The sequence below is a fragment of the Danio rerio genome, chromosome 5 (genome assembly GCF_049306965.1).
Source record: "Danio rerio strain Tuebingen ecotype United States chromosome 5, GRCz12tu, whole genome shotgun sequence".
In the NCBI taxonomy this organism is placed as follows: Eukaryota; Metazoa; Chordata; class Actinopteri; order Cypriniformes; family Danionidae; genus Danio; species Danio rerio.
The window spans coordinates 53,673,203-53,694,385 of NC_133180.1; positions in this window are offsets into that span (position 1 = coordinate 53,673,203).

Genomic DNA, 21,183 nt, shown 5'->3' on the forward strand with positions numbered 1-21,183 from the left:
AAGAAAGCTGGAAACCTGCTGTAAACATTGACTTTCATTGTATTTGGTCTATCTACCATGGAAGAAATGTATAATAGTTTGAAACTACATGATGGTGAGTAAATAATAAGTAAATATTATTTTGGGGTGAACTGTCCCTTTAAATATATCGTAATAAAGTGAGCACATATTCCCACCTGCAAAGTGTTTGTATGACCACAGTGTTCGTCAGACCATTCAAACCTGCAGACCTTTAACCCTGTTCTAACTAATCTGCCTTTTAAGCCTTTTGTGTGCATGCATGTTCTGTAATCCTCATAGTTAATTACATAATGTGACTGACCACACACTCGCAGGATATAATCCTGCATACAAAACAACCAGTTGTATATTGGAACATTGCACATGTAGTCACTAGCTTGTGTAGAGGGCAGGTTTTGACTCCAATAATGAAAACAGCCGTTAAATTTACTTAATACACTGTTAAAAAAAATGCTGGATTCCATACAACCTAAAGTTGTGAGTTAAAAATTTCCTCATTGGACAGTTCTGAGATTGATTAAGTTTACTGCTACAAATATCTTGGAATCTGGTAAGATGGTAAACTATCATTTAAGACTCACATAAATGAATTGCTCAAAAAGTTTAAAGCCCATATTAGCTTTCTTTGCAAAAACATATCAGCTTCAAAAACTTTCCATCACAAACTAGATGTTATTTACCATGCAGCAATTTGATTTGTTACTGCTGTGCCATTTAATACTTATCACTGTCAACTGTATTCTTTATTAAATCGGCCTTCTCTTCAATCACATTGATTTCTGTTAATTTACAAAACTCTTATTGGAAAAGCTCCACTTTATTTAGTCACTTCTTACCATTTCTGGCAGCTAGCTCTCTGCAACTCTCACATGGTCACTCACTGTAGAGCTCCGCCCGGTCGGTACCTGGATGGGAAACCACATGGGTAAGCTAGGTTGCCAAAAGTGGTGTTAGTGAGGCCAGCAGGGAGCACTCAACCTGCGGTCTGTTTGGGTCCTAACGCCCCAGTATGGTAAAGGAGACTCTATACTGCTGAGTGAGCACTCTTTTGAATGAGACGTTAAACTGAGGTCCTAATTATCTGTCGTCGTTAAAAAAAGTCAATAAAGAGTAGGGTTTAACCCCGGCATCCTGACCAAATTTGCCCACTGGCCTCTGTCCATCATGGCCTCCTAATCATCCCCATATGACAATTGGCTTCATCACTCTGTCTCCTCTCCACCAATCAGCTGGTGTGTGGTGAGCGGTCTGGCACAATATGGCTGCCGTCGAGTCATCCAGTTGGATGCTGCACACTGGTTTTTGATAAGGAGATTCCCCCCAAAGTGTAAAGCGCTTTGAGTGTCTAGAAAAGTGCTATATAAATTTAAGGAGTTATTATTATTATTATTATTATTATTATTATTATTATTATTATTATTATTCAGACAATATCCAAAATCTGTGCTCTAGTAGTTTTATTAATCTTTGTAAACCCAAACTTTGCACATCATTTAGTTACTACTCTTTCCAGTTTTTTTGCCGCTGCTTGGAATCATCTGCAGCAGACCTTAAAGCTAAATACTTTCATTCCAGTATTATCCTTTAAAAAATCAATCCAGTTAATAGTACAAGATCAATGTGCTTGTTTTTAGTTTTTCCTTGGTATTATGTTATTTTCTGCATTTGTTAAAATTGTTATTGTATTGTGTCCCTGCTGCTTTGTATCTTCTTTTTTATGTTACCTCTTGGCCAGGTCGTCATTGAACATAAGAACTGGTTATCATTTGATTTACCTGGTTAAATAAAAGTTGTCATTATTATTAAAACCAATTTGTGTTGCAACAACAAGTAAATAAGAAATTAACTTATTGTTAATATTTGAAATTTAAGTGGATTGAACATAAAACAATTAAGTCCCTCTAGTCTGAACAAACAGCAAACTTTTTTTTTTCAGTGTAAGATCTGAAGAAAATGCCAACGTTTTTCTGATATGCCTGAATTAAAAAGTAGTGTAGAAAATATTAAAAATCCATGAAAGAAAAGAAAAGAAAAGAAAAGAAAAGAAAAGAAAAGAAAAGAAAAGAAAAGAAAAGTGTGTGCTGGTTGGACTCTACTTGTGGGGATAAGTTTCTAAAGCAAATATAAAGAAAACTGATTTTTTCCCCCCACACATTTAATATGTCCTTCACCATTTAAAAGCTCATAATAGTTCAAGTCAATATTTTTAAATGAAATAAATGCTTTAAATGTCAACCAGTTTTAGTGAGGTCTACATGTGCGTAGGGAACAATCAATAGTTTTAGTATGCAGTCAAAAGAGGTCCCCATTTATGTGTTCTCCAAAATGTCAATATAATAGCTTTCCCTTGACTGTAAATCCCAATTTTAATCTGCCCAATTTTTAATGTCATGTTACAATTATTTTTCATCAGGACAATCATTGAAGAACTTGTTTTGTGAGATTGACCCTGGAATGCCTTTACAGGTTTTACAACAATAATAAATCATTTTTAGAGTTATTATTATATAATAAATTATTAGTTTCTTCTATCTCTTCTACTTCTTTTTTTTCCTCTGTATTCTTTCTTTCTCATTATGTATTCATATTGAATTTGAGTTTATATTTTAATCATTTATTCATTTATTTTCCTACAGCTTAGTCCCTTTATTCAATATGGATTGCCACAGCGGAATGAACTTCCAACTTATCCAGCATATGTTTTACACAGCGGTTGCCTTTCAAACTGCAACACAATTCTTACACGTACACATACACTACAGCCAATTTAGTTAATTAAATTCACCCATAGCGCATGTCTTTGGACCGTTGGGAAAACCGAAGCACCCGGAGAAAACCCATGTGAACTAGGGGAGAATATGCAAGCTCCACACAAAAATGCCAACTGACCCAGGCAGGACTCGAACCAGCTGCCTTCTTGCTTTGAGGCCACAGTGCTAACCACTGAGCCACCATGTCACCCCTATATTTGAATTAGTCTTGTCAAAAAAAGTAATAAATAAATAACTCAACAATATATCTAGTCTTCTTATGAGTTGTTGAATACAGCCCGTCTGTTCTTTGTTGCAGTTTTACTCCATGCCACTTATTTTAAAAAGGCGTTAAATGAGATTACTAACAAAAACACACCAACATCATATATATCTGATTTTACTTTGAAATTGATAGTTGAAATAATTTGCCCCCTTTGTTTTTTATTCCACACCCTATTAATCTCAGTAGCGCAATAAGAGATGTGCTGTTCCCTCAGCGCTGAGACATTACTCATATGGCACCTACTCCTACATCTCTGCACTAGTACACTTAGAATGCTATTAAAGGGCTGTTTTCCAATAGTCAAAATGCCCTGCATGTGAGTATAGAAACCGGGAATCAGCCAATGTGTAGAAATATGTCCGTGGGGAGTGCGGTTATGGTTGAGAGTCTATGAGAACTGTTTCCTACTCTCTCTGGAATGACATTAGTTTAGCTCATAAGTGAAGTTGCTGAGGCACCTTATTTATGCATGTTTTGCTTTCAGCAGCCGACACAAATCCGAAGCATGAGTGAGCAACCCTCTTCGTTTACAAAGGAAGCCAAACAAATTACCACACGTGTTATGGTGACAATTACAAAGCACTGCAGAAAGTTCAGTCATTTCCTTCTCTAACTCCCTCTCTCATTCTGTTTTGCTTTCTCCCTCTCTCATTACCTCATCTTGTACTTTGATTGTGTAAGGAATGTAAATGAGAGCCTTGACTCTGCCAATTGTAACATTGCGAGCACTGTTGCGCAAAACAGTGCCATCTATCCAATTAAGATGATGAACACAATCACAAGTAGCGAAGGGAATAGCACACAAATATGCCCAAATGCAGAAAACCTCAACAAGAGACCCGCGGCTCTCTCAAGAATCTGCCACTCATAGAAAGCAGGAGACTTTTTGCCCTTTGGAGTTACTCCATGGAATCTGAGTTGCTCTGTTTTAAAGAAAAAAAGAAAGCTCTGACAATTTGTATGGGTGAAACATTTGTAAAAGATACTTCTGCTTAATCCCTTTTATATTCTTTAAAGAAACATGCTTATGCACACAAGTGGTTTTCCTCAGACTTAGATTCATTCATGGGCCTCTTGCTTGCTAACCATTTATGTGTTTCTTGCTTGCTAACTGAAGAAGAAACTGTATTAATGATTTTAAGTTTATGTTGTATTTAAGGATAACTTAACTCTGTTTGTACTATATAAAATTTGACTGTTTTTAATGCTAAAACAAGTTCATTTCACTCAAACAAGCATTTTTTTTCCTTCCCTTATTAGCCTAAGAAATTTAAATTAGTAAATTTGCTCACACTCAAGCCATGTCAATACAGGTTTAAAGAACCCCCATTATTTTTTAAAAATGACCTTCCAACCATTGTGTAACATAGCACTAAGTGAATGAAAACATCCAACTGAGGTTTAAATCTGAAAGTGTACCATGTTTAAAACTATTGATTCTTCAATTAAATAGTCGACTCAGAGTCGAATAAATAAATCGTGTTGGGTTCGGATCTTTTGCTTGAACGCATTAACATCGCAATGGTACATCACCAAATATGAAGTGCCAGATTCAGTAAAATGAGAACAGGCCTTTCCCTTCACGGGATCACGGGACTGATCATGACATGAAGATGATGATCACTGACAGATGGAGATTCGGCTGACAGATGAAGATTCGGTAGCAGAGAATTAAGGATTAAAGTTTATTTTCACAACAACACCACAGTATAACCATAGAGCTGTGTTTGTTACTGTCATCTTCTGATGATTGATACAATAACCTACACTGCAACACGGGATTCGTTGACCATTTGCTTTGAAAGGAAGGAGCATCAGAGACTATTATGTATAGAACTTTGTCAGACTTTGACAGGGACTTTGTCAGTAACTGTTACAGTTCATATGGACCAGTTTTCTCCGGATCATAGCATGTAAGTGTAATTAAAATATTTAAGTTTTCTGTAGTTTGCAAAATATGTACTTAATTGTGTGTTGTAACGTGTAATCGCTCTGAGACGCTTGTATTCACATATCTGTTATAGATCAGTGCTTGTTCTGTATCTCTCAATTTAAATCTTTATGGGGCCATTCACATATCACATGACCACATTGAAAACGTGACGCATGCTTCTTCCTTTCCCGATTTAAATGTTTTTGAACTCACGATTCTCTGTCTTATGTCTTTCTATGGCCACCATCAGCTGTTCCTCACATGTGTGGCGTGGTCAATTTTTAAAATAGTTCAACTTTTGTCACTGTGTGGATTAATACTGAATGTGTGTGTTGTTATTACTTGGGGTTAGGGTTAAGAGAAGAGTAATGTGCTGGTGTGTAACAGCATTGCTTCATTGCATTCCTGCATTGGGCTCACACATATACTCTGTGCTACTTTATAGCCGTGGTGGGTGTTTATCTCTGTCTCATGCAGAACCCAGTCAACCAATCACAACAGACTGGGTCATCTGACCAATCACAACAGATTAGCCTCACGAAAAGGAGGGGTTTGGGAACAAACGAATCGCTGAACAAATCATATAGGATTTATTGGGATAATTCGGTAAAAATAAATGCATATTTTAAGACAGTGAAAGTGTTTTTTGACCTTGCATGCATATCAACCTGTTGTTAAGGACTCTCATAACCAAAATATCACCTTTTATAATGCATAATAGGAGCTTTTTAATACTTTTTTTTCAGCAGAACATATTTTTAGCTCAAATCATGGTTCATTCATATAATGTCAACAGCAAGCATTTCAAAATTCAGAAAAACAAATTTAACAAACAAAATTAGGATTTGGGGCTTCTGACAATACATTTAGAGCTTATGAAGCAAAATACAAGAATCATTATCTACAAAATCACTACCTTTATGAAATTCCAGTATAGACTAATCCACCCTAGCTGTAGTTTTTTCTACTTAAATTATGTGACTTTCACAATAGTTTTGCAAACCATTTTATGTACTAGTGTTGATTAATACCAGGGCTGAGTGATTAATGGAAATTAAATTTTAAAATAAAGGTTAATCATACCTGCAAATCTTGCCAAAAAAAGCAGGATTGTGTGTTTAGTAAATCTCCTCCAAAGGCTAGAGAACGCTCCCGTGCAGACACTCCAAGCATGACGAAATCTAGGAAATTCATGTAGAGATGCATCATAACAGAAGACTTAACTACTTTCATTGATACAGCATGACTAATAGTTAAAGTATGACTAATGATTAAATGTGGTATTATCATACGCTGCAATTACTACACAGAGCTGTAGTTTACTGAGAAGTGACACAAACAGCTGTGTCATCATCATAAAACAATTGACTTGATTGCACTATCAACTCTGTAAATGCTGCTCCATCTGAAAGCACATGCTGGAGGTCTAATATAGCCGGCTTTATTTATAAGATGCTCATGACAATAGTTTCTTAATTATTGAGAAATATCTGCTCATCTGTCTTTAAAAATGATCTCATTGACCTGATGCACAACAAGAGTTGCTGTTCAACTACACTTGATGACCTTGAGTCCCTGAAGCTGTAATTATACTGAAAATCAACATAGCTTTCATTTAATCAAAAAGCATAAATGTAGATCAATGCAATAACTGCATTGGTACATTCAATGTAGAGGTCAATTGTTTAAGCCACTTGTTTCGTGTTTTTGATTCACTCCATTGTTTGTGGATCCAGAATTTTGATTTGACATCTGTTACACATGGCATATTGACTTGTCAGATGCAAGGTCCCTGCAGACATGAGCTCGCGACCTAAATGTGTTTTTAAATAGAATGCACAGTCTGGTTGGGGTTTTAAACACAAGCAAAACCAGGAATGTGATTTAACTCAAAATCTAGATCATTTGTACAATTAGTACTGACATTGTCACATTGTTAAGTGGAGTGACAAACATGCATAAGCATTTTTGTGCAGTATTGAACTCATGTGTTGTGATTTGCGTGTTGAGAAGTATCAGAAATGTGCTTTTTCATTTAGGAGCAATATTTGTCTTTATTTCCTTTGGGCATTTTTTGTTTCACAAAGGCAACGATTTTATGATTACCCTTTTAATTGTGTCTATGTTATCTCTTTAATCAATAACATCAAACACACACACACACACACACACACACACACACCCACACACACACACACACAGTATTTGAGTAAAAAGAAAAAACTAATCTATATGAGTACTGTGAACTTACTCCATTTAAGATGAAGTAATGAGGTATTTAATTAACTCATTACCTTCAACACTGAGTTCAAGACTCTTTTCAAATAAGTACAAGCTAACTACACTCGTTTCATTTGATAAAGTTGAATGTTGAGTTTCACAGTGTGGAGAACCAGGACATACACACATTTACACTACAGACAATTTAGCCTACCCAATTCACCAATACCTCCACACAGTAATGCCAACTAACCCAGCCTGGGCTCAAACCAGCGACCTTCTTGCTGTGAAGCAACAGCTCTACCCACAGCGCCATTCTCTATCATTAACATGCTTTTAATACATGACCACTTAAAAGTTTTAATGCATATTATTGTAAGTTAAGATTACTTGAATTTATTTAGTTTAACAACTTAATGTGCTAAAAAGTTGCGATTACTTGTATAAATATTTTAGGTGAAAAAAACCTATTTATAATAAGTTAACTTCACTTAATTTTATTATTAAGAACAGCTATTGCTTTTTACAGTGTACACTTTGTTTTACACAATTCTTTCATGTTGTCCCAACACAAATCAATTGTTAACATAACACATTTAAGTGGATTAAACATAAAATAATTAAGTTTCCCAAACAAATCTCTAGAATTGTGTTGTTTTAGCTCATTTTAAATAAGAATTTTGAACAAGCAACAAAAAAATCTCTTCTTTTTTGAGGGAAAAGGAGGCTAAAAATACAAAAATTAGAAAAAAAAAATCCAAACGGCACTTAGAGGCTTTTGCATCTGAACTCTTTATTTGTTAATTTTAATTAAAATTAAATTGCTATTTAATTAGTATGTTTGCCAAAAGTCCTTATTAATAATGTTTTCTGTTTTTACATGTTTTTCGAAGAGCGTATGCTGTAAGTGTCACAGCTCTCTCTGACTTTAGTAGCTAGGTCAGCGCACAGCATCGCAGTAAGACCGCCGTGGTGTGGGTCAAACTTTAGCAGACTAATCCTGCTCCTGTAAGCGTTTAAAGCCCAGCACCCAGGCATGAATATTTGGCAAAAAAGAAGGTCATTGGACTAATCTAGACGGCACTTTTTTCATTGGCCACCAGGGTTCAGTGAGCAAGACCTGGATGTGAACTTTTGAACCCTCTGCACAATAGCAGTAATACCACTTCACTTTAATGCTGTTCAGTGTTACCTTTAAGCCTCCAGTAAGCAGGATTTAAAAAATAATGTCCTTACACAGACTGTTTATCCAAGATACCCTCTATCCCCCCGCCCCACACTAACACACACACAGTCACACCCATTCAGATGTACACACAAATTAAAGCGCACACATACATTCACCCATACACACTCACAGCCCAGCTAATAGGGTAGTTTGAAAATGTGCCAGTATAAGCATGCACCCGCTTTACCCTTGGTTGACTTTAATGGGGTTAAAAATATTTTCCCTTCACCAGTGTACACATTAATCATGTTTCCGGTGGATTTGGACAATTGGGGGAGATGGGGCCTGAGTAAAAAGTCCAATTAATTGGGCCTACCCCAGCGTTTCCTTAGGTCACCTTGGGTTAGCTGTCCTATGTTTTCCAGGTCAGGTGTTTGGGAGTATAAGTGCATTTGAGTGTACACCTTGTGCCTGAGTGTGTTTGTGTTGCTGCTTTTTGATGGTCAGTGATGAAAATTGGTTTTAGCATGTTTTAGGACACTGGGAAACCCACTGTATGAACAGTCCAGCAAGCTTGCACACAGTTGTTTGTGACTGACCCACCTACAATAATCAGTGGTGGGAAAAGAGTACTGAAAATCATACTAAAGAGTAAAAGTAGAGATGATAAAGTAAAGTAAAGGTAATACTACAAGCTTACTACTAGTATGAGTAAAAAGATCTAATGAGTAGCGGGTAAAGTGAATAGTGAGTAGTGTTAGTAGTATAGTATAGTATAGTATAGTATAGTATAGTATAGTATAGTATAGTATAGTAAAGTATAGTATAGTATAGTATAGTATAGTAAAGTATAGTAAAGTATAGTAAAGTATAGTATAGTATAGTATAGTATAGTATAGTATAGTATAGTATAGTATAGTATAGTATAGTATAGGGTCACACTTTATTTTGATGGTCAGTTTGTTGAATTTAATTTACACTGCATTTACAAATGAACTAATTCTCATTAGATTATAAGTAGACTGTTAAATTAGGGTTAGGGATAGGGGTAAGTAAAAGTTGACATGTAATTGCAAATTTTCAGTTATAGTCAGTTAAATGTCTGTTGAAGGAGCAGTATTACCATAAGCAGACAGTCTACTAATACTCAAATGGGCCTTCAAAATAGTGTTACTTAGTATAGTATTGTATAGTATAGTATAGTATAGTATAGTATAGTATAGTATAGTATAGTAAGTAGTGTAGCATAGAGTATAGTGAGTAGTAAACCTGAAAACGCTATGAAATGTTGATGCAGCAAAATCTGTGTTACCTAGGGGAAAAAATCTAGCTGTGATGATATGTTAAAGCTTAGGTTATGAACCCTGACTAACAAGCTTTAAGTATCCAACATTTGGCAAAGCAAACCAAAGTCATGCACTGAGAAAATACCTGTAATTTGTGCATGCGTTTGAAAACGTAACATTCTGTAGTGCAGTGTTTCTCAACCACGCTCCTGGAGGACCACCAAAATGTGCAGTTCCTCTGCACATTTTCCTCGTCTCCTTAACCAAACACACCTGATTCAGATCATCAGCTCATCAGCAGAGACTGAAAGACCTGTAATGGGTGTGTCAGACAAAGGAGAGATTTAAAACATGCAGTGTTGGTGGTCCTCCAGGAACACGGTTGAGAAACACTGCTGTGGTGCATTTAACTGTTGTGTAAGGCCATTTGGCCATTTCAGTCATCATACGATTTCATTTATGATTTCAGTCATCATACAGTAAGCATCCTTCTTCTTCTCATTGGTGACAAACTAAACAGTCACTTTGTCATTGTATGTAATATTTTAATATCTTCTTGGACACTTTTAACACTTACACACTGTACATGTTTGCTGCATTTATAAAGCATCTGTGTCTTAAGGTCGATCTATCTGATGTGAGTATTACATGTGCAATTTCATTGGATCACAATTGGATCACATTGGATCACAAGCTAATTATTCTTAGCCAAACACCGTAGACAATATATATATATATATATATATATATATATATATATATATATATATATATATAGTGACTGCAATTTATACAATAGTATGAAACTTTACTTTACTTTTTTCCAGCACCCCAGCTGCCGGAAATACACTATAAAATTGCAGATTTTGTTGACAGTGTATGTGTTTCTGTTTTTGACTTTTAAACAACACAATAGACTAACAATTATTGGCAGCTATTTGTCAGTAAATCCATACTGGATGATTTTCAAAATGGTTGAACTTCTGTTCTTCTCAAGCAACACAACTGTTTGGAGTACCATTTAGTTGCTTTTGTATGCACACTGCAAAATGGATCAGCAACAGAGGGTCATGCAATGCATATTGACTGTCTAATAATTATGTTTTACAACCAAACACATGCAAGAAACCATACAAGAAATTAGACACGTCTCAGACAAGATTGGATTTATTGCAGTCTACAAAGATTCTTGCGATTCAAGACTCTGCTGATTTGCAAGGAAAATTTAAGAGGGAAAAAATTGAACAACATGAATGAGAAATTGCTCTAAATTAATCAGATCTTACAGTACACTGAACGAATCAATAAGAATTTTGACATTTTCTCTTCTTTAGCAGTCAAAAAGCAAAGCATGATGAGAGCTAGAAACTACCTGTAACTCATTTTCTTTGAGTTCTACTTCATTTTAATAAGTCTTGTATTTTGTAAATATGATTGTACAGTGTATGGCTCCTCACCCTACAGTATATCTTTGTCTCTTATCATACAGTAGGTTATTGTCAATGTAATTTCCACTCAGTTATATCATTCCACCTGATGAATCTAAACATAGTGTTTATGAACACCAAATAAAGTAATCTAGCTGATGTGTATGCTTGTCACAAACCTTGATAAAGCAATGTGTCCCTACTGTTGATGGACACCAACCATCCACTTTTTTATTTATTTTATAAAGCAGACTATTTCAGGTCGTAGTTAGCCATAATGACTACGTTGTTGCACATGCTCATGAACTCCAGTTTCGGAATTTATTCCAAGTGTTTACATGTTCTCTTCTTCGAATAGCAAAATGTTTATTATACTCTTCTCAATCCAATTGACATTTCAATTGCTTTGAACATTTTTAATCTGAGATGTTTACATTAAAAAAAAAAAAAAAAAAACATTAAGCCCACCGTAATTGAATACAATCCTCCATGTAATGGAAATCAAATACGCTTTGAGTAAGAGTTTTAAATTACTTTGTTACTGCTAAAATTATTCTTTCAGATCATGTTTGATGAAAGTTTAATAAACTGCAGTATTAGTAGATGGTTAGGTATAGTGTGCATTTGCAAAAAATAGTATTTGCAAAATTACTTAACCTCGGTAGAATGTCTGTTGCAGGCCATCAAAATAAAGCATCCACAAAAATTAAATATACAATATGACTGCTTGTTGTGACATACTTAGATTCAACAATATGTCAAAATGGGTGTTTAAGTGTTACTAAATTTGGATATCAAGTTCAGCTTTCAATACACAATATGCAATCATAATTAAAGTGTATTTAAATTCAACAGAATTGATGCACTTAACCTGTCAGCCAGCACTTTTTGGGGATTTTGGGGATTTTTCAACAATTTTGGGGATTTACACCCACCTAACTTTAAATAGTAACAGTTCCTGACTCCAGTAAGCTACAAACACAAATAAGGTATCATTGTAGATTGTAAGTTGCATGTAAAAAAATATATTTATATAAAAAGCTATACATTATGAAGTCATGAGGAAAAAATGTATTGTGTTCAATATTTGTTTTTCGATTTGCAAACACATGAAAACATCAATGTAATGTCCAAGAAAAAATATGACGTGCCGTAAGGTCTGTGACTGGTGAGGCACTGACACTTTTAAAGTCAAAAGTCAGATTTACAAACATATCCACCTGATTTATTTGGCAACTACTAATTGTGTTTCATATATAAGATTTCAGCATTGTTTCTATACACATGGCAGGTACATTTTGGGCCAAGGAAAAATGTAAAATGTATAGCGATTAAATATACCTCCCAAATAACATCCAGCTGTAGGCTACAGACAACTATACCAAGCGACTACACAGCACCACAGTGGATACGCTCTCTCTTAATCACACACACACACACACACACACACACACACACACACACACACACACACACACACACACACACACTCTTTAGCTTGGGCATTGGTCGCCCATTAATTATTCACGTTTTGATTGAAAGTCCAATTCTGAGAAATTTTTAAGCTGATATGATATATGTTGGCAATCAGTCAGAGCAAAACAGACTCCTATTGAACTTTACTGCATAGAAGAAGGGCAATCACTGAACAAGAATAAACGTGAGCTCAGGTGCGCCCTCTTCATTGCGACGAGCTACTGCCTGCCTCACCTCATGTCTTTTCAGTGTGTCTTTATGTCAGATTTTAACACTAAATAAGTGATATATATATATATATACACATACATGGAATATATTACATATTATATGGAAATTGAGGAAATATTATAAAAATGTTGAGAATGTATAAAAGCTTTTTAATAAAGTATTAAATTGGTAGCATACACTGAGTGAGCAAAAGGGGCGTGCTCAAGCCAGTTTGCAAGGGATTGCGCAATCTGACATGAGGCAGAGCTCAGGCTTGCTCACCCCGCTTTCTACACTGTAATTAAACAAGAAATACGCAACATACAGCTATATTGATCATAAAATTGATTGAAATCACTTGAATCATAGAGAAATTGCATCAATAGCATAGATCAATGGAAAAATATTGATTTTTATCATTAGTATACATCTCATGATGTCAGGTGAGGATGATGACAGATGAGGCACTGCCTCCCTTGATTCATGTTTCATAAGTTTATATTTCAAATTTGATGAAGATTTCTGTAAAAAGTTTTCAGAGACATCAGTGTACTTCTGTCCCACACCATCAGAGGCATTTTCTCAAAAAATACCTTCCCAAACTAAAACAGTAACAGCTGCTAAATAAGTTGGTCCGCATTCACAGTTCATGTATCTTTTAAAGGAGGCACTTTGGGCTATATTATCCATCATCTAGAGTTTATAATGCTCAAACTTAAAAAAGATGCCTAAGTAATGTTTAAAAAACTTTGCACCGCATTAAACATTTTATTATTTTATAAACAAATATCTGAAATTAGTCCTGGAGCAACGCAGAAAAGTAATAGATAAAAAAATACTTGTTGTAAATTGTTGTTAAAGTAGATTCCGAAAAAAATGTAAGGGACAATGGAAAGCATATCAGTTGGCACTGGGGAAGAAAGTACAGTCAAAGAGCGGCTCTGTTGTTTTCCCCTCAAGCTCTGGAGAGAATTCCTGCTTTCATGTGTGTTTAGCTCCAGGCATCTTTGTTTGGATTTGGGCACTGCTGATGCCATTGCAACTAGAAGCTGCCAGGGGTCAACTGCTCTGTTTTCAAACTTCTGTTATAGCTTTCACTCTTTCCTTCTTGCTTTTGAGCTCCACCACCTGCTCCACCATATTGGAAAACACGCTGGAGGTCTCCAGTCTCTAATGCAAGTCTCCCGTTATTCTTTCAAATATGATGCAACGTCAAACTGACAGGATGGTGTCGGTTTGTCCAAATAGTTTTTTATTTGTTTTTGGCTGTTCGTAGCTTCTGTTCTGTTTATCAGCTCATTGTTTTCTCCTCCTAATCTGTTTGTGTGGACACAAGAGCAAATTGTCTGCTTGAGTTTTGTTCAATGCTGCATCCTGACAGTTGATCGAAGAACTCTAGGACTGACATCTGTCAGTAAGATGGATGGATAACTCCTCGCCTGTAGGCAGGTTTTCATGACTCCTCATTTCTTATCAAGTTTCAGGTGATGGAGTAAACTATGTGCATTGTGAAGTTTGCTTCATGTCGAAGGTTGATAAAGAAAAATGCCCCGAGGCTGGAAATAAGATCAGGTTTACCGCAGCTGTCTCTCGTACCAACTGCGGTCAAAGGTCACTGAGCAACATATAAAGATTCTTTTGTAATTGCCAGAGAAACCAAAACAAGGTTAAGATAGCAAGCTATTTGTTTCCACTTATTGGCTATAGAATGGCAATGAGTGAGGTATTCAAAGCCCTGCTGACCTTGTCAAATGAAAATTAAACAGAGCTGGTTTAGAACAACGTCCTTTTGAATACCTTGTAAAGGAGGGTAACTCACAAAATACAAACATTTTACTCAGATTTTTTTTTAATCTAATATCTTTAAAAAAAAAATTATTTCAGAAATTAAATAATTTATACAGGAGAATAATCATTAATTTAATCAAAAGTGACAGTAAACAGATTTATAAAGTTATAAAAGACATGTAATTTGTTATTTTGAGTGTTGTTTTCATTAAAGAAACCTTTTCAATAAGTTTACACAAGTTATTATGCAGCTCATATTAAGCACAACCATACACAAACATACAATGGTTTTTAAAGGATCATGTGACACTGAAGACAGGAGCTTTTTCTTATGTTAAAGGTGCAGTAGTTGATTGTCTTCAGAATTATATTTATTATTATTTATTTTATTTTATTTTATGCTGTTTGAAAGTTTCTTCACATTCCAATAGTAATGCTTAAAGTAAATGATTTAAATATATGTCTATGTATTTTTACATTCTGGGTCAAGGTTAAGACTAAAAAATATACATACAATTAAAATTTGTCAGCCTGACAATTTCCAGAATTTTGATATAGCACAAACTGTCTGTCAACAAATCACGTGAGAGATTGAGACCAGTGATCCTTGCATGCATGAAATGTTGCACATTATGAGTAATAAGTTTTGCTTGCTACACAACCGAAAACGTGCTGGATATAAAACAATTGTAGTATTATAAAGTACTATAAAGTTTTCTAACTGGTGAATGACACTGTAGATGACTCTGTCATCTTTAAAGTGCATGTTTATGATATTAGGAGGCAAGGCTTTGCACGGCATAAGAAGGACTGTGTGTCAAAGATATAGCATTTAGGCAGATCACCTACTGCATCTTTAATAATGTATATTAATATCATCATCTAAATCAGGGGTTTCCAAACTTTTCAGCCCACTACCCCCAAAATGAAAATGCCAGTGACTCGCGACCGCCAATATTCTCTAAGGTGGTTATAAATACAGAAACCTTGCATGCAGTGGCGCACACACACACACCAATAGATCCAAATCTATTCTTTGTTAATTTTTTTGATGTATGTCAGTGCTTTAAATGGGCCAAAAGTGTTATAAAACCTGGTGTCCTGGTTATGGATAATATATGGTAATTCTAAAGGCTTAATAAAATAGATTTTTCGAAATCACCAGGCGACCCCCACTTTGAGAACCTAATTGTATTAAATTAGAAAATAATAATTTAAAATTGTTTGAACATAAAAAACATCAAAACATAGCAACCACAAATTACTAAGCCCCAGTGTGCCATATACTGCATTTAATTTGGATTTATTTACCCAACATAGCCTCACATAAGCTGCCATAGACTAAGAATTTCAAATGTTTAAAAGTGAGGAATTCAGAATTTCACAAATCTCACCTCAAACGCAACCAAATCTCCATGTGTAATGCCAAACCCTGTTACTGTGTGGTTTATGCTAACTCCAGCTCAGGAAAGTGAATCATCATGTTGCCAGCAGCCATAACAATTAAAAATAAATATGCAGTTGGAAGAGATAAATATGGGAAGCAGCAAATCGGCCATGAGATGATGTGCGGAATGAATGTGGATGAAATTGACTGGCCAAGGAAATGTGTTTGCCTTGCTGTTCTGTGTAACTTTCCCATACTGGTAATATCAGCTGTGAGCTTGGTTGGTTTTATGGTTATTTTAATTATATAGATGATTCCAGAGACATTTTGTAGAAATGTTTATTAATTGGGGTGAAAAATAAAGGGTTTAAAGACCCGTTCAAATTAAGAATAATTTTATGCAATTGTTTTAGTCATTTGAAAAGGAAAATCCTCTAAATCTACCAAAGCTTTAGTGCTATCGGTGCTTCAGCAATAGTATCTGATCTACCAGTAATTGTAGATATTTGTTATTTTCAGTAAATAAATCCTTTGATGTCAGACGTTAAAATATATTTTCAGCTTTTGGATTTTCAATTTTGAGAATCCTTACCATGCAGTTTCTAACGATATGAAATCAGTCTTAATTTCCCTCATCTGCCATCATTTTTCAAATCATAATTGTCAATAGATGACACTGTGACTGGATCAAGATCAACTTTTTCCCCCTTCAAATTCCGAGATGATTTATGTAACAACTTCATCATCCCCTTGCTCTTTGTGAGAGTCTGCCCATGGTAAGCAGTGTGGTTAGAAGTTTTGAATGTTTTGACATATTAATAGCTTCTGTCTTACTATGGAAGCTGTGAACCATGAAGCGCAGATGACTAAACCCGCCAGGAGGCTTTGTATGGAAGACTCCTTTCCCTTGTGCTGAGCTGGTGGACTTCCTGGGTAGTTTTGATGCGGTATAGCCTGGGGAAAAGCGACGGGTGTCTGTGATTCTTGATGAACAACTACATTTATGATTGATGACTTTTTTCAGTGAATGATTCAAATGGCAGATTTAATGTGTGGAGCTGTAGAACCTATATGAATATGACAGTCAAAGATGTTGTTCATTACCAACTTCTGTCCTAATGGAGACTTGTAGGGGGTTGTGTTTTTAGATTCAGAAAACAACACATCAGCATGTGTTTACAGCTCAATTTTCAGTAAACATCTTCACAATGTTGCATATCCATAGATAATCTTGTTGGTCAGCTTTTTCTCCTCATTTTAAAATCATTGGCTCACCAGTTTAGACTACATGATATAGAATTGTTTTGCTGCTGTTGTTGTTTTGGGTTCTCTATATTGGTTTTGTTAGATGATTTTGACCAATAGGAGCACTAAAGCTCTTCCATACACCACTTTGAACTAAAAGAAAGACCACGACCCCTTTCACACATACTGACTTTTTCGGGAAAATTACAGACAATTTGTCTTAAAAAGATCATCTATGAACAGGTACTTTTTATATACTTTTCCATACCCACAATTTCAAAATAAACTATTGTCTACTGCAGCCAAAACATTCTGAATTTACAGTATATGAAAATAATAGCTTTCCAATCCTTTGTCCAGACACATTTAGTTGCTCCTTGTTAATCAGGCAATGTCTCTATGGTGTTTACTGCAAAAAAATTCCACAAACCGAACATTTTTAATTAATCAGAAAAATAGTTCCAGTATTTTTATATATATTTGCTGTGTGAAAAAGGCTAATGATGCTTGCTCTAAGTGTAATTCTGCAATGAAGGAAAGCTTCAAGGAGCTATGGCATCAGAGAAATAGCATCAGACCAAGAAACAAGTCACTAATTCCTGTTATTGTAAAACATATTGGAAATATTAAGGCCCATTTAAACCAAGAGTAATAACTAAATACAACTTTACCAGTAACTGTATTAGCATCCACATCAACTCACAATATCATTCTGTTTGTTAAAGTTCACTGCAAGGATTCTTGACAACTGAAAACAGCAATCTTAAATGATTTGCTGTTTGTGTACCAGTGTTTTACATTAGGGACATACTGACTTTGCATCTTCATGCCCTAAACATAAAACAGACTTGGTGGACAGTTGGCCCTGGTAGTCTAGATTTTGCCAATACATATTGCTGAATTAAAAACTCCTAGAGTTGGTTGTGTTTGAAAATCCCAGTAGATCAGTAGTTTCTGAAATACTCAGAGCAGCCCGTCTGGCACCAATAACCATGCCACATTCAAAGTCACTAAAATCCCATTTCTTCCTCATTCTGATGCTCGATTTGAACTGTGGCAGATCATCTTGACCTTGAGTTGCTGCCATGTGATTTTTGCGTTTAAAAGCAGTTGGACAGGTGTACCCAATTAAGTGGCCAGTGAGTGATTATTTTTTTATTATTATTATTGGAATGTAGATCCTTGTACATATTCTGCTTCTACAAATCATATACATTGGCAGTCTTTGGGTGGTTGTTGGTCAATGAAAGTTCACAGGCCTGCTGTCAGTGTGAGGCTGAATCAACTTTAAAACCGTATGCTTCCCTATATGTGCGAAACAGTATGTGACAAGAGTCAAAGAGTAATGTAAATGCATAAAATCACCCAGATTACCTATTACTTTTGACAAGGTTTTGCATTGCACATGTAGGACATTTACAAGGATTTGTTTATGGCAGTGAAGAACACATCTAACTGTGGTGGGTCACATATCAATGAAAACATAGTAAATTTAGTATTTCCGGACTACATTCATACTAACCCAAACCTGGAGGACCAATTTCCTGCGAAGCTTAGCTCCCATACCCTTATCACACACACACACACACACACACACACACACACACACACACACACACACACACACACACACACACACACACACACACACACACATCTTTGGACTCTCTATAAACCTCTAGGAAAGTGTGTTGAAGCTAAAAATCTGCAGGATGTCGGCCCTCCAGGAGCAGAATTGAAATCCCTTCTAATATAGAACATACTTTTTTAGCGATTATGAAGTAATTACTTATTGAAAATAACCTACCCAAGAGAGCAAGCGATTTTGGACTCTGCCTGAAGGTCTGGTTATGCAAGACGAAATTCTTTCAAAGTGATGCCATTCTTCTGCCATTAATGTTGTGATCTGGACTCTGCTATTCATTAAAATTAATTTTTAAAACTGTATCATCATAGTTATTGTCCTTGACATGAACAGGGTCTCAATAACCCCCCTCACAATTGCACTGCCATATACAGTAACTGATTAAGACATCAAACACCATCATACCCAGGCTGTCTGATCAAGAGTCTTCAGTTCCTGTGTTGGAAATGCCTGCTCCATCCCACAAGTAGGGCTTTATGACTCCCAGCAGTATCTCTGTAACCGCGCACTGCTAGAATCTCCACCCCGATCGAAAGACTCCCCGGGGCCCTTTGCGTGTGCACACAAGGAGCTAGTGATGAGTCAGTGTTGTGCCATGGAAAGTGCTGTACAGACGCTCGCAGTAGTGTAGCTCTGGGCCTTTTCTTTTACCCCATTGTCTTATCAGCCCAGTACCCAGCGCTTTCCCGCACCGCTCTGCGCCTCCCCACAGGGCTTGGTGGAAGAGAACGTAAGCACATATGCCAAACTTTGCCTCTCTGAAAAGTTTTCTGAGCTTTTGCATCAGTGTAATGTAAAGATAATAGAGATGCAGAGATTCAGACGGGCGTATTCATTATTCATTTAAAGACAGAGGGATCTAAGCCAGAAACAGTGTTTAAACCTGTGCATTGTATAGATCAGTGCTCGAAAGCAGATTATGAAGAGCTATTTTTAGATGCATTTTTGAATATTACCAATGGTTTTCCTACATAATAGTTTTGACATAGCATTGGATGATTTATTATTTAGTTCTGTCTAATTATAGTGATTGCAGTGTAATACTTAGAGGATCATCTGTGTAAAGATGATATTTAATCTCTCAGTCTATATTTGGTCAAAAATAAGCTACATTTGAATTCATCAAAGACTAATTGTGGTGTAATTTCACAAATAATACAAAAGAACAAACAGCTTTTGAACATTTCAGAATTTTCCCCGCTGCTGCTCGTTTGCTAAGGAAATCTAAGTCAACAGTCGTTGTTTTATTTAATTGTTTCATCAAGCTTAAGGCATTTACAGAAATCCTTCAGGATATGAAGGTTTTGTTTTGTTTTGTTTGCTTGTTTTATTTTTTTAACATAGATGTAAAGAACCAGATCTGCAAGACATCTGGAGACTTAAGTGGGCTTGCTGCCAGTATTTAATAAATCATGGTTGTGGACATTGATGTAAAGTCTAGTTTAGTGCACAAGATGATACCTGTTAACTGCATCGACGACATATTATATTATAATGAGAGCAGAAGAAAGAAGGAAAGAGTATGAAACCTTGAGGGACGGAGTGAGAGAGAGAGATTCAAGGAGTAACAGAGCATGCACCCAGTCAAGGGGGCACAGCCCCAGTCAAGCCCTGCGGGCACAATCATTTGAGCGGGCGAATCGCTCTCTCTCTCTCTCTCTCTCTTACCCTCTCTTTCTCTCTTTCTACCTGCGGGGCAGCAGCACTGCTGTCAGCTTGAGGCTTCTAATTGAGTTCTCATTGCCTCATCATTATCCCCCCTCTATCCCCCCTTCCCCTTTTTCTTATTTCAGATAGTAAGCACTTTCTCCATATTAAGATGTGAAATTCATTTTGACAGGAGGGCTGAAAATAGAGTGGAACTTGTAGTGTTTTCTGCTTGGTTTTCTCTTATTCTCTTCTTCTTCTTTCTTTACCTTTCTCTTTGCTTTTCAGTCTATCTAGAATCTGCCAGTCTTGTTTTGCTGAGGGCAGAAAGCCCCTGTAAGGTTCAAGCCAGCCCATTCTCAGTAATATTTTCATTAAATGAGCATGTGTGTGTGTGTTAGTGAGAGAGGGAGACGAGGGTGGCCACAGACTGCCAGCTCAGCCAAACAAATCCAACCACTCGTGAAATCTTTGTGAATCAACTCCTAATGTAACTTAATGCCGTAACGGGTGCTTAAAGCAAACAGTGGAAATGCAGATATGTATTCATGCCTGAGAGGAGGAAAAGAGTCAGGAACACAAGACAGAGTTATATTCTTTATGTTTGGACAGGTTGAAGATGCTTGTTATGGATATAATTATGATGTCCTGGCATGGCTGCATGGCTGAATCCAGCCCCAGTGTGGTTTGTTTG